The sequence below is a fragment of the Phyllobates terribilis genome, unplaced genomic scaffold, assembly GCF_046119375.1.
Source record: "Phyllobates terribilis strain yellow unplaced genomic scaffold, ASM4611937v1 Scaffold_4__5_contigs__length_816908805, whole genome shotgun sequence".
Classification (NCBI taxonomy): Eukaryota; Metazoa; Chordata; class Amphibia; order Anura; family Dendrobatidae; genus Phyllobates; species Phyllobates terribilis.
In genome coordinates, this window is record NW_027362764.1 from 778779466 (window position 1) to 778793177 (window position 13712).

Sequence of the window (13712 nt, forward strand, 5' to 3'; positions counted from 1 at the left end):
TCCTCCATATAGTATAATGCACTCACCATAGTCCTCCATGTAGTATAATGCACTCTCCATAGTCCTCCATATATTATATTGCACTCCCTATAGTCCTTCATTTAGAATAATGCACTCCCCATAGTCCTCCATATAGTATGATGCACTCCCCCTAGTCCTCCGTATGGTATAATGCACCCCCATAGTCCTCCATATAGTATAATGCATCCATAGTCCTCCATATGGTATAATGCATCCCATAGTCCTCCGTATAGTATAATGCATCCCATAGTCCTCCATATGGTATAATGCACTTCCCCATAGTCCTCCTGATAGAATAATGCACCCCATAGTCCTCCATATGGTATAATGCACTTCCCCATAGTCCTCCAGATAGAATAATGCACCCCATAGTCCTCTATATAGTATAATGCACTCCCTATAGTCCTCCATATAGTATAATGCACTTCCCCATGGTCCTCCATATAGAATAATGCACTCCCCATAGTCCTCCATACAGTATAATGCACTCTCCATAGTCCTCCATATAGTATAATGCACAGCCCATAGTCCTGCATATAGTATAGCACACTTCCCCATAGTCCTCCATATAGAATAATGCACCCCATAGTCCTCCATATAGTATAATACACTCCCCATAGTCCTCCATATAGTATAATGCAATCCCCATAGTCCTCCATATAGTATAAAGCACTTCCCCATAGTCCTCCATATAGAATAATGTACTCCCCATAGACCTCCATATAGTATAATGCACTTCCCCATAGTCCTCCATAAAGAATAATGCACTCCCCATAGTCCTCCATATAGTAAAATGCACTTCCCCATAGACCTCCATGTAGAAAAATGCACTCCCCATAATCCTCCATATAGTATAATGCACAGCCCATAGTCCTCCATATAGTATAATGAACAGCCCACAGTCCTCCTTATAGTATAATGCACTTCCCCATAGTCCTCCATATAGAATAATGCACTCCCCATAGTCCTCCATATAGTATAATGCACAGCCCATAGTCCTCCATATAGTATAATGCACTCCTCATAGTCCTCCATATAGTATAATGTACTCTCCATAGTCCTCCATATAGTATAATGGACTCTCTATAGTCCTCCATGTAGTATAATGCACCCCATAGTCCTCCATATAGTATAATGCTCTTCCCCATAGTCCTTCATATAGAATAATGGACTCCATAGTCCTCCATATAGTATAATACACTCCCCTTAGTCCTCCGTATAGTATAATGCACTCCCCATAGTCCTCCATATAGTATAATGCACAGCCCATAGTCCTCCATATAGTATAATGAACAGCCCACAGTCCTCCTTATAGTATAATGCACTTCCCCATAGTCCTCCATATAGAATAATGCACTCCCCATAGTCCTCCATATAGTATAATGCACAGCCCATAGTCCTCCATATAGTATAATGCACTCCTCATAGTCCTCCATATAGTATAATGTACTCTCCATAGTCCTCCATATAGTATAATGGACTCTCTATAGTCCTCCATGTAGTATAATGCACCCCATAGTCCTCCATATAGTATAATGCTCTTCCCCATAGTCCTTCATATAGAATAATGGACTCCATAGTCCTCCATATAGTATAATACACTCCCCTTAGTCCTCCGTATAGTATAATGCACTCCCCATAGTCCTCCATATTATATAATGCACTCCCCATAGTCCTCCATATAGTGTAGTGCACTCTCCATAGTCCTCCATATAGTATAATGCACTCTCTATAGTCCTCCATATAGTATAATGCACTCCCATAGTCCTCCATATTGTATAATGCACTCCCCATTGTCCTCCATATAGTATACTGCACCTCCATATAATATGATGCACCCCCATAGTCCTCCGTATTCGTATAAATCACAGCCCATATCCTTCATATAATATAATGCACAGCCCATAGTCCTCCATCTTAGTATAATACAAAGCCTATATCCTCCATATAGTATAATGCACTCCCCATAGTCACCTGTGTAGAAGTATGGTCACCATGTACTCACTGGTTTAGAAAGAAAAAAATAAATACTCCCCTGCCCTGCGCTCCCCCTCCGAGCGGCATCCTCTTCTGAAGCCGGCAGCTGACTTCAGAGTACAAGTGACGGGAGCGCATGACGTCAGCGTCTGGCCTCTGATTGGCTGGCAGCATGTATCGCCGTGCATGGACCCGAAGGGTCTGTGCGCTGCAATACATTTCAGCTGAATGTGTGTCCTTTTGACACATGACAGCACATACTCCTACATGTGACGCTATTCGTATGGCATTATACACACTACTGCTATCATAGCATGAGGACTGTCTGGCATTTGCCTTGTGACAGAGCCTTTTTCCCACCTGGGATCTATTATGCCTAACATCTTATTACCACTCATTTGAGATGGGATTTTTTTGGTATCAGTGATTGTCACCATACATGACTGATACACTCATGTGGTTTCATGTGTTATATATTTATTCAGTTGCTTCTGTTGTATTGACATCTGAACTTTGCCAGTGTGGTTACACTTTTTTGTGTTTTTCACCAGCAACCATGTATACTTTTCATGATACTCTATTATTTTTTTTAAGTGTTTAATAAAGTTAATACATATTTTATGCGCATTATATTTGTTGTTGCTATTACTTATGGGGTATTTAGCTCCTGTTTTTCTCTACTGTTGTCCTAATTGGGGAAGGGAGGACATAATCGCTGGAGTTCTGGGGGAAGAACGTTGACCCATTCTTGTCTGATGTCGGATTCTCACTGCTCCTCCTTTGTCAGATTTTTTGTTTCATGATGCTCACAATATTTTCTATTGGTGAAAGGTCTGGACTGCAGGTGGCCGGTTCATCACCAGGACTCTTTTTCTGCAGAGCCGTGGTGTGTGATGGATGCAGGATGTGGTTTACCATTGTCCTGTCAACATATACAAGGTCTTCCCTGAAATAGACGTTGTCTGGATGGAGCAGATGTTGTTATAACATCTCTACACGTAAGGCTCAGCATTGATGGTGCATTTCATGTCAGTGCTGTCCCTATAATAGGCATTAATGCAGCCAGATACTATCAGAGATAAAGAACTGTGTGCCAATAACAAGCTGGATGGTCCCTCTCCTCCATAACAAGGTGGATTGACCCTCTCCTACATGATAAGGTGTATGGTTCCTCTCCTCCATATCAAGCTGGATGGTTCCTCTCCTCCATATCAAGCTGGATGTTTCCTCTCCTCCATATCAAGCTCGATGGTTCCTCTACTCCATAACAATCTTTATGGTCTCTCTCCTCCATAACAAGCTTTATGGTCTCTCTCGTCCACAGCAAGCTGGATGGTTCATGTCCTCCATAACAAGCTGGATGGTTCCTCTCTTCAATAACAAGATGGATGTTTTTTCTCCTCGATAACAAGCTGGATGGTCCCTCTCCTTGATAAAGGTCCCTCCCGTTGATAAAAAGCTGGATGGTCCCTCTCCTCCATAGCAAGCTGCAAATGCCCTCTCCTCCATAACAAGCTGGATGGTCCCTCTCCTCCATAACAAGCTGGATGGTCCCTAGTAGTGTAGCAGACCTATCTTTCGTCAAACTCAATTTGACAGGTGCCACGCCCCCTATCAAAGTGTATCAAAGTGTCTAGCCACACCCCTCATCCCCTCCCCTATCAGTTTGTGTGTTGTATCTTATTCATCATTTTATATGAATTTTATATGAGTTTGATGCTGCTATCTGATTATTTACTCTTATTTGATAGTGTATGAGTTTATCTGAGTTACAACTACCCCCCCAAGTATATAAAGTGTGTGTTTTATACGGATGTAAAAAGCAAAGACACAGTAAAAGTATTAAGCGATTTTATAGCCTCAACATTTTATTCTCATTTTATATGAGTTTTATAGCCCAAGACTTTATTCTTATTTGATAGGCTGATACTTATTGCTTGGCCATATTATCTATATGGCCAAGTTACAACTACCCCCAAGTATATAAAGTGTGTGTTTTATACGGATGTAAAAAGTAAAGACACAGTAAAAGTATTAAAAGATTTTATTTTTTTAAAGATAAATACATCTCCAAGACATTTCAAAGACAAAAACCACACTTTCACAAATGGTGAGATTCATGAATCAGGCATGTTACGCATATTGAACCAATTTCTGAACACGTTGAAGGATGGTGATGCAATTAGCTGTGGCCACACAGGGAAGTGTAACATTTATAGTTCTTCACAGACCAGATACCGAAAGATGGTGAAGCAATTAGTTGTGATCACAAAATCGCACACATCTCTGCTTATAAAGACAGCTTTTATTATTATACTTTGAATGTGCAGATAAGAGTGATGTTACAAGACCTGAGACTATTGCATCATTTTCACGCTTATTATCACCAAAACACTTTAAGACCTTATTGAAGGACAAACCACGGGCTAGATTAAGTTTATAGCCTCAACATTTTATTCTCATTTTATATGAGTTTTATAGCCCAAGACTTTATTCTTATTTGATAGGCTGATACTTATTTCTTGGGCATATTATGTATATGGCCAAGTTACAATTATCATTTTATATGAGTTTTATATCCCCATACTGTTTATTTGATAGTGTGGATCTTATTGCTTGGGCATATTTTCTATATGGCCAAGTTACAACTACCCCCAAGTATATAAAGTGTGTGTCTTATACGGATGTAAAAAGCAAAGACACAGTAAAAGTATTAAAAGATTTTATTGTTTTAAAAAATAAATACATCTCAAAGACATTTCAATAATATAAAAATCCTTACAGAATATTATAAAAAGTATCACAAGTACAATTAATATACAATTCTTACAAAATAATATAAAAAGTGTTACATTCACATGTACCAAAATGCATGTAATAATAATAATATACATTATTACATTTCTTGCAGATTAATATAGAGTGTTACAATTCAGTCAGATCATTTATCCAATACAACACTTACATCGTGAGCCACATGGATTGTAGTAATGGTAGAGACCTTTTTTTTTAGGCAGCAAAATTCCTTGTGTGATACCTAATGATGGAGAGTGTAAAGATTGAATTGTGCGGGTTGGTGTGGATAGCGTCCGGGGTGTAGATACATCGCTACCTTCACTGATGGAAATTTTTAATCCATCTAAAAGCTGTCTAGTAGTGGGATTGGCCACAACTGTAGATGGAATATTTAGCTCTGCCATTGCCTGCATAAATGAATCCCAACCCCGAGGCAGATTCCTGCTGGTCAGGGCATGGCTCTGTGTTGTACTACGTACCAAATCCAGCAAGTTAGATCCTGGTATTACAGTTCCTTTGAAAATAAATTCGCTTTTATCATTCCAGGATGTAACATTTTTATTTTGCAGCAGCCTGTTTAGTAAAAATTCAGCATTCTTTTTCTATCGTTGGTTTACATGGCTTACAATTTCACTGACCTCTTGATTTTTATCAGGGCCTGAATTTGGCAATTGTTGCTGATCAGATTCAGGAGGGCTAACGAGATTTAAAGTTGTTACTTCTTTTGAACTGTGCCTCGCATGTACCAAGTATCGTTGTAGCACGGAACTATACATTTTAATTTTCACATCATCGGGTATGTCACGACGTTGTAAAACTGCGCTAATTTCATCATCAAGACAACGAATAACACCAGACCCTCCACAAATCTGATGTGGGGAAAAGAGAGAGAGATTTCATCATATAGTTTTTGCCAGCATGAATAAAACCAAACAATATTATTGGGTTTGTGAGAAAAATGAGTTTCAATATTATGTAACAGCTGTTTTACAAAATAGCTCTTTCCAGAATTAGACGGGCCGGCTAGAATGCAGGAGAATGGGTGTTGTAGCCGCGGATCCATCACAATACTCAACTAATAGCCAAATGGCAGGGTGGTGAAGTCGTCTAATAGGCACCGCTTTGTGTAAACGCACTTTTGTGTTTTGCGCAGTGGCCTTGTTTCAATGTCCCAGTACTTTTTATTTCTCACAATGCCCGGCTGTTCTACGACAATTCGCTTCTGTGTTTCTGTGTCAGAATTATGCGGGTAGTCCAGAACTAAATCTTTCAGACTGCTAAAATTAATAGATTGAGTGTTACCGACATTTAGTGTTATACCCTTAACTTTTAAGACAGTTTTACCAGTGTTGAGTTTGTATCCGTAAGTTTTGGGACCCGCAGATACAAACTCTGTGATGTGAGTGTCATCGGGTATCTCACTGGTCAGGTCACCCAGGTAATCGCCTAAAGTCGGCTGCCACTCACCTTCCCTCTGCACAAAAATAACCGAATCTGTGTCGTGATAAAGACACCTCTCCTGCAACCGGCCCAGCAGAGAATAGAGCTCTAGCCGGGCATACGCGGTTGTAAAACACGCTATAAAAATGTTTGTGTTTTTGTTGACCGTGTGGTGTCCTTTTGCATATTTCCAGTTAATGGTTGCAGTTTCATCATCAATGAAATGTAACATTGAAATGTCATAGTAAGGTAGAAACACATGCTGAAAAAGCATCGGGGTTGCTAACAATGCTGGTACATGGTAAATTAGATCTCTGTGCAAACTTTCCCCATAAAGAATTTAAGAAAAGTTTGGAGATCTGTCTCTTTGCAGGATTCACGCCTATATTTTCAGGCCGTAATTGTACACCTTCTTTTTCAAGAAAGGAGTCAATGTACTGTTTTTTCTTGACAACGTCACTGCACCAGCTGGGATAACCCGAAGCCTCCTGCTTATCCCGAAGATGTAATTTAATGTAGGGGGCAAACAGATCATCAGTGCTGTTAGGAAAATGCCATATTTCGTAGATGTGTGCGATCCTATACCCTTTTTCTATGGCCAGCTCAAGCTCTATAGTGCACCATGTACCTGTCGGGGAATGCTCTTCATCACTATGTGCACAAACATCCGTTTGTGAATTTACAACGCATGTGTAGCAAAGGGGGAACATTAACTTTTTGTTGAGTTTTACAGGGAGAACTGGAAAGAATAAATCTCTCGGAGGGTAGACCTTGACTTTAGCAATGCCAAAGTATTTTTTAATGAAACCAAAATCATCATAGATGATATCTGGGTGGCCTACAGGGTATGTTTTAGTTTTGTTTACAAAGGGATAAAGACTGGTGAAATCATAGTAATGTAATGTCTCCCCATCTCTCAGACTGTGATAGAGTTTAATGGCGTTAGTTCGCCCGCCATAAAGAGCATCGCGTGGGTCTAAAGGTGTTGGGAATTCCATTTGGAGAAGAAATGTTTGAAGGTTAGAATCTTTTTCAACCATTTCACCCCAGTCGTGCTCCCACATCACTCTTACGCTGTATCCGCAGCACTGCAAGTAACGCTTTTTAGCTAAAAAGGCGTAATATAACTGGCCATAAGATGTATTTGTGACTTTATTTGTGTCATTTTCATTGTAACATACAGGACACCCATGATAAAAACAACCCTGAAATTCAAATGCTACATGCTGTTTGTTAACATAGGCGTAACCATCTAAAAAATATCTCCCGACTTGTTTTTCGCCGCCCCTCAAAGCATGCTGAATGGTAATGTTCTCTGTATGTGCTACATACATGACCCACTGTATAGCGGGTGACGAGTAGCGTTTTTTTGTCTTGTGATAATTATCACCGGGTAAAATGGCGATGGTTTTTTTTTTTGGTAGAAATTTAAATCTGTACATTGCCATACATACAAAGGCCAGGGTGATGAGTTGAAAAGGATCAACACATCGGGACACTACAATTTTTTTCTTTTGCAGCTTACAGTATGTTTTAACATTTTTTTCTCGTCATTTCCATAATACGCTCTCTGTAAAGTTCACACGAGCGTCTCAAAATCTCAACATCTTGCTGACAATAAGATTTTAGCTCAGCCTTAAAGTCAAAAGTTGAATTTTTCCCGGCCTTTTAGCTGCTTTAGAATCGTGGTTGGTTCTAGCAACAGACCCCGCATGAAGCAATTTGCCGCCTGTATAAAAATTTTGTATTTAGTTTCATGTGTAAATACATATGAACAACTGTTGTTTTTCAAAGAGACGTGACCTTTTCTTTTCCTATTCATCAGGTGGTGTGGTGTTCTCGACTTTTTAGGTGGATTAGAAGTCAGCGTGTTTTCCGGCGTATACGTCGCCTGCAGCACCCCTGCATCTGTATACATATTAGAATTTACATTCATGTATAAATACACAGGATGAAACATTGTGTAAATAGATAGGTGTGTGCATATATGTATTTATATAGTTGGAGCATACCACTGATCGGCTGTTGTAAATTAGTTTGGCTTGTCTCTCCTGCAGTGCTGGTACAGGCCATAGTTTCTGCAGCTGCGATACCAGTAACATCAATATTCATATCTGCTAGAATATCGTCAAGCTCGCAATCCATATACGCCGCTTTAACAAGAAAGAATGAAATATAAAAATAATATATAAAACATCTACATATAATTGAAATAAGATAATAACAATTCTAGCTATATTCGATGTAATGCATACCTAATTCTGTATCTGTAAGCATGTCAACGTATGGATCCACAAAATTTTGTCCTTCCATCTAAAATAAAATTAAGTATGTGTGAATTTTCTGTGCTACCTGTACTAAATCTATAGTAATACAATAGTGATTTGAATGACGACTGCCTGCATTCAAGTACGGTATAATACTGAAACTAGCAAATTTTCTGCATTTTATATAATTAATATAACTTTAAAAGAAGTAGATTATGTTACACATCATGTAAATTAAAAGCAGCCGCATAAATACCACTATATTAAGCAAGCAAAACTACCAAACTAATACAGGGTAAACTCTTTATACATGATTAAACACTGTGCAGTGAATGCTCTATTTAGTGATCATTAACATCTAGTAACTATTATGTTATTTCAGTTGTAGCATATTGAATATATGACTAAATTATTAAAACAAATAATACCTTTAACTATGCACGCTTAAACATAATTAAACAACTGGGTATAGTGGTAAGACAAAATAACTAGATAATGCGTAATGGGCTGATTATACTTACGTTTAGACCCGATCTGAGCTGTGAGGAATGTTGCTATGGATCAACACTTTCTGTCTCAGAGCTGTGTGTCATGCTATCAGGCTGGAAGAATACATGAATATAAAGGAGGCTACCAGAAAAACACACCTTCTGTTAACTCCCACAAACACCCACAAACACAGCCCAGTTACGCCTCTCCACAATGATTCTTGATTGTACGCGAGCTTGACGATATTCTAGCAGATATGAATATTGATGTTACTGGTATCGCAGCTGCAGAAACTATGGCCTGTACCAGCACTGCAGGAGAGACAAGCGAAACTAATTTACAACAGCCGATCAGTGGTATGCTCCAACTATATAAATACATATATGCACACACCTATCTATTTACACAATGTTTCATCCTGTGTATTTATACATGAATGTAAATTCTAATATGTATACAGATGCAGGGGTGCTGCAGGCGACGTATACGCCGGAAAACACGCTGACTTCTAATCCACCTAAAAAGTCGAGAACACCACACCACCTGATGAATAGGAAAAGAAAAGGTCACGTCTCTTTGAAAAACAACAGTTGTTCATATGTATTTACACATGAAACTAAATACAAAATTTTTATACAGGCGGCAAATTGCTTCATGCGGGGTCTGTTGCTAGAACCAACCACGATTCTAAAGCAGCTAAAAGGCCGGGAAAAATTCAACTTTTGACTTTAAGGCTGAGCTAAAATCTTATTGTCAGCAAGATGTTGAGATTTTGAGACGCTCGTGTGAACTTTACAGAGAGCGTATTATGGAAATGACGAGAAAAAATGTTAAAACATACTGTAAGCTGCAAAAGAAAAAAATTGTAGTGTCCCGATGTGTTGATCCTTTTCAACTCATCACCCTGGCCTTTGTATGTATGGCAATGTACAGATTTAAATTTCTACCAAAAAAAAAAACCATCGCCATTTTACCCGGTGATAATTATCACAAGACAAAAAAACGCTACTCGTCACCCGCTATACAGTGGGTCATGTATGTAGCACATACAGAGAACATTACCATTCAGCATGCTTTGAGGGGCGGCGAAAAACAAGTCGGGAGATATTTTTTAGATGGTTACGCCTATGTTAACAAACAGCATGTAGCATTTGAATTTCAGGGTTGTTTTTATCATGGGTGTCCTGTATGTTACAATGAAAATGACACAAATAAAGTCACAAATACATCTTATGGCCAGTTATATTACGCCTTTTTAGCTAAAAAGCGTTACTTGCAGTGCTGCGGATACAGCGTAAGAGTGATGTGGGAGCACGACTGGGGTGAAATGGTTGAAAAAGATTCTAACCTTCAAACATTTCTTCTCCAAATGGAATTCCCAACACCTTTAGACCCACGCAATGCTCTTTATGGCGGGCGAACTAACGCCATTAAACTCTATCACAGTCTGAGAGATGGGGAGACATTACATTACTATGATTTCACCAGTCTTTATCCCTTTGTAAACAAAACTAAAACATACCCTGTAGGCCACCCAGATATCATCTATGATGATTTTGGTTTCATTAAAAAATACTTTGGCATTGCTAAAGTCAAGGTCTACCCTCCGAGAGATTTATTCTTTCCAGTTCTCCCTGTAAAACTCAACAAAAAGTTAATGTTCCCCCTTTGCTACACATGCGTTGTAAATTCACAAACGGATGTTTGTGCACATAGTGATGAAGAGCATTCCCCGACAGGTACATGGTGCACTATAGAGCTTGAGCTGGCCATAGAAAAAGGGTATAGGATCGCACACATCTACGAAATATGGCATTTTCCTAACAGCACTGATGATCTGTTTGCCCCCTACATTAAATTACATCTTCGGGATAAGCAGGAGGCTTCGGGTTATCCCAGCTGGTGCAGTGACGTTGTCAAGAAAAAACAGTACATTGACTCCTTTCTTGAAAAAGAAGGTGTACAATTACGGCCTGAAAATATAGGCGTGAATCCTGCAAAGAGACAGATCTCCAAACTTTTCTTAAATTCTTTATGGGGAAAGTTTGCACAGAGATCTAATTTACCATGTACCAGCATTGTTAGCAACCCCGATGCTTTTTCAGCATGTGTTTCTACCTTACTATGACATTTCAATGTTACATTTCATTGATGATGAAACTGCAACCATTAACTGGAAATATGCAAAAGGACACCACACGGTCAACAAAAACACAAACATTTTTATAGCGTGTTTTACAACCGCGTATGCCCGGCTAGAGCTCTATTCTCTGCTGGGCCGGTTGCAGGAGAGGTGTCTTTATCACGACACAGATTCGGTTATTTTTGTGCAGAGGGAAGGTGAGTGGCAGCCGACTTTAGGCGATTACCTGGGTGACCTGACCAGTGAGATACCCGATGACACTCACATCACAGAGTTTGTATCTGCGGGTCCCAAAACTTACGGATACAAACTCAACACTGGTAAAACTGTCTTAAAAGTTAAGGGTATAACACTAAATGTCGGTAACACTCAATCTATTAATTTTAGCAGTCTGAAAGATTTAGTTCTGGACTACCCGCATAATTCTGACACAGAAACACAGAAGCGAATTGTCGTAGAACAGCCGGGCATTGTGAGAAATAAAAAGTACTGGGACATTGAAACAAGGCCACTGCGCAAAACACAAAAGTGCGTTTACACAAAGCGGTGCCTATTAGACGACTTCACCACCCTGCCATTTGGCTATTAGTTGAGTATTGTGATGGATCCGCGGCTACAACACCCATTCTCCTGCATTCTAGCCGGCCCGTCTAATTCTGGAAAGAGCTATTTTGTAAAACAGCTGTTACATAATATTGAAACTCATTTTTCTCACAAACCCAATAATATTGTTTGGTTTTATTCATGCTGGCAAAAACTATATGATGAAATCTCTCTCTCTTTTCCCCACATCAGATTTGTGGAGGGTCTGGTGTTATTCGTTGTCTTGATGATGAAATTAGCGCAGTTTTACAACGTCGTGACATACCCGATGATGTGAAAATTAAAATGTATAGTTCCGTGCTACAACGATACTTGGTACATGCGAGGCACAGTTCAAAAGAAGTAACAACTTTAAATCTCGTTAGCCCTCCTGAATCTGATCAGCAACAATTGCCAAATTCAGGCCCTGATAAAAATCAAGAGGTCAGTGAAATTGTAAGCCATGTAAACCAACGATAGAAAAAGAATGCTGAATTTTTACTAAACAGGCTGCTGCAAAATAAAAATGTTACATCCTGGAATGATAAAAGCGAATTTATTTTCAAAGGAACTGTAATACCAGGATCTAACTTGCTGGATTTGGTACGTAGTACAACACAGAGCCATGCCCTGACCAGCAGGAATCTGCCTCGGGGTTGGGATTCATTTATGCAGGCAATGGCAGAGCTAAATATTCCATCTACAGTTGTGGCCAATCCCACTACTAGACAGCTTTTAGATGGATTAAAAATTTCCATCAGTGAAGGTAGCGATGTATCTACACCCCGGACGCTATCCACACCAACCCGCACAATTCAATCTTTACACTCTCCATCATTAGGTATCACACAAGGAATTTTGCTGCCTAAAAAAAAAGGTCTCTACCATTACTACAATCCATGTGGCTCACGATGTAAGTGTTGTATTGGATAAATGATCTGACTGAATTGTAACACTCTATATTAATCTGCAAGAAATGTAATAATGTATATTATTATTATTACATGCATTTTGGTACATGTGAATGTAACACTTTTTATATTATTTTGTAAGAATTGTATATTAATTGTACTTGTGATACTTTTTATAATATTCTGTAAGGATTTTTATATTATTGAAATGTCTTTGAGATGTATTTATTTTTTAAAACAATAAAATCTTTTAATACTTTTACTGTGTCTTTGCTTTTTACATCCGTATAAGACACACACTTTATATACTTGGGGGTAGTTGTAACTTGGCCATATAGAAAATATGCCCAAGCAATAAGATCCACACTATCAAATAAACAGTATGGGGATATAAAACTCATATAAAATGATAATTGTAACTTGGCCATATACATAATATGCCCAAGCAATAAGTATCAGCCTATCAAATAAGAATAAAGTCTTGGGCTATAAAACTCATATAAAATGAGAATAAAATGTTGAGGCTATAAAATCGCTTAATACTTTTACTGTGTCTTTGCTTTTTACATCCGTATAAAACACACACTTTATATACTTGGGGGGGTAGTTGTAACTCAGATAAACTCATACACTATCAAATAAGAGTAAATAATCAGATAGCAGCATCAAACTCATATAAAATTCATATAAAATGATGAATAAGATACAACACACAAACTGATAGGGGAGGGGATGAGGGGTGTGGCTAGACACTTTGATACACTTTGATAGGGGGCGTGGCACCTGTCAAATTGAGTTTGACGAAAGATAGGTCTGCTACACTACTGTCCCTCTCCATGATAACAAGCTGGCTGGTCCCTCTTCTCCATAACAAGCTGGATGATCCTTTAACTCCATAACAAGCTGGATGTTTACTCTCCTCCGTAACAAGCTGGATGGTCCCTCTCCTTGATAAAGGTCCCTCCCCTTGATAAAAAGCTGGATGGTCCCTCTCCTCCATAACAAGCTGCAAATGCCCTCTCCTCCATAACAAGCTGGATGGTCCCTCTCCTCCATAACAAGCTGGATGGTCCCTCTCCATGATAA

At 39.0% G+C, this 13712-nt stretch overlaps 1 long non-coding RNA gene across 1 annotated transcript; it reads left to right on the forward strand.

Moving 5' to 3' along the window:
• Positions 1 to 9030: 9030 nt before the first annotated feature.
• Positions 9031 to 12888, forward strand: LOC141266057 (uncharacterized). The gene is made up of 2 exons (XR_012320191.1): positions 9031 to 9346; positions 9451 to 12888. It is a non-coding gene; the product is annotated as an uncharacterized lncRNA (long non-coding RNA).
• The last annotated feature ends 824 nt before the right edge of the window (positions 12889 to 13712 follow it).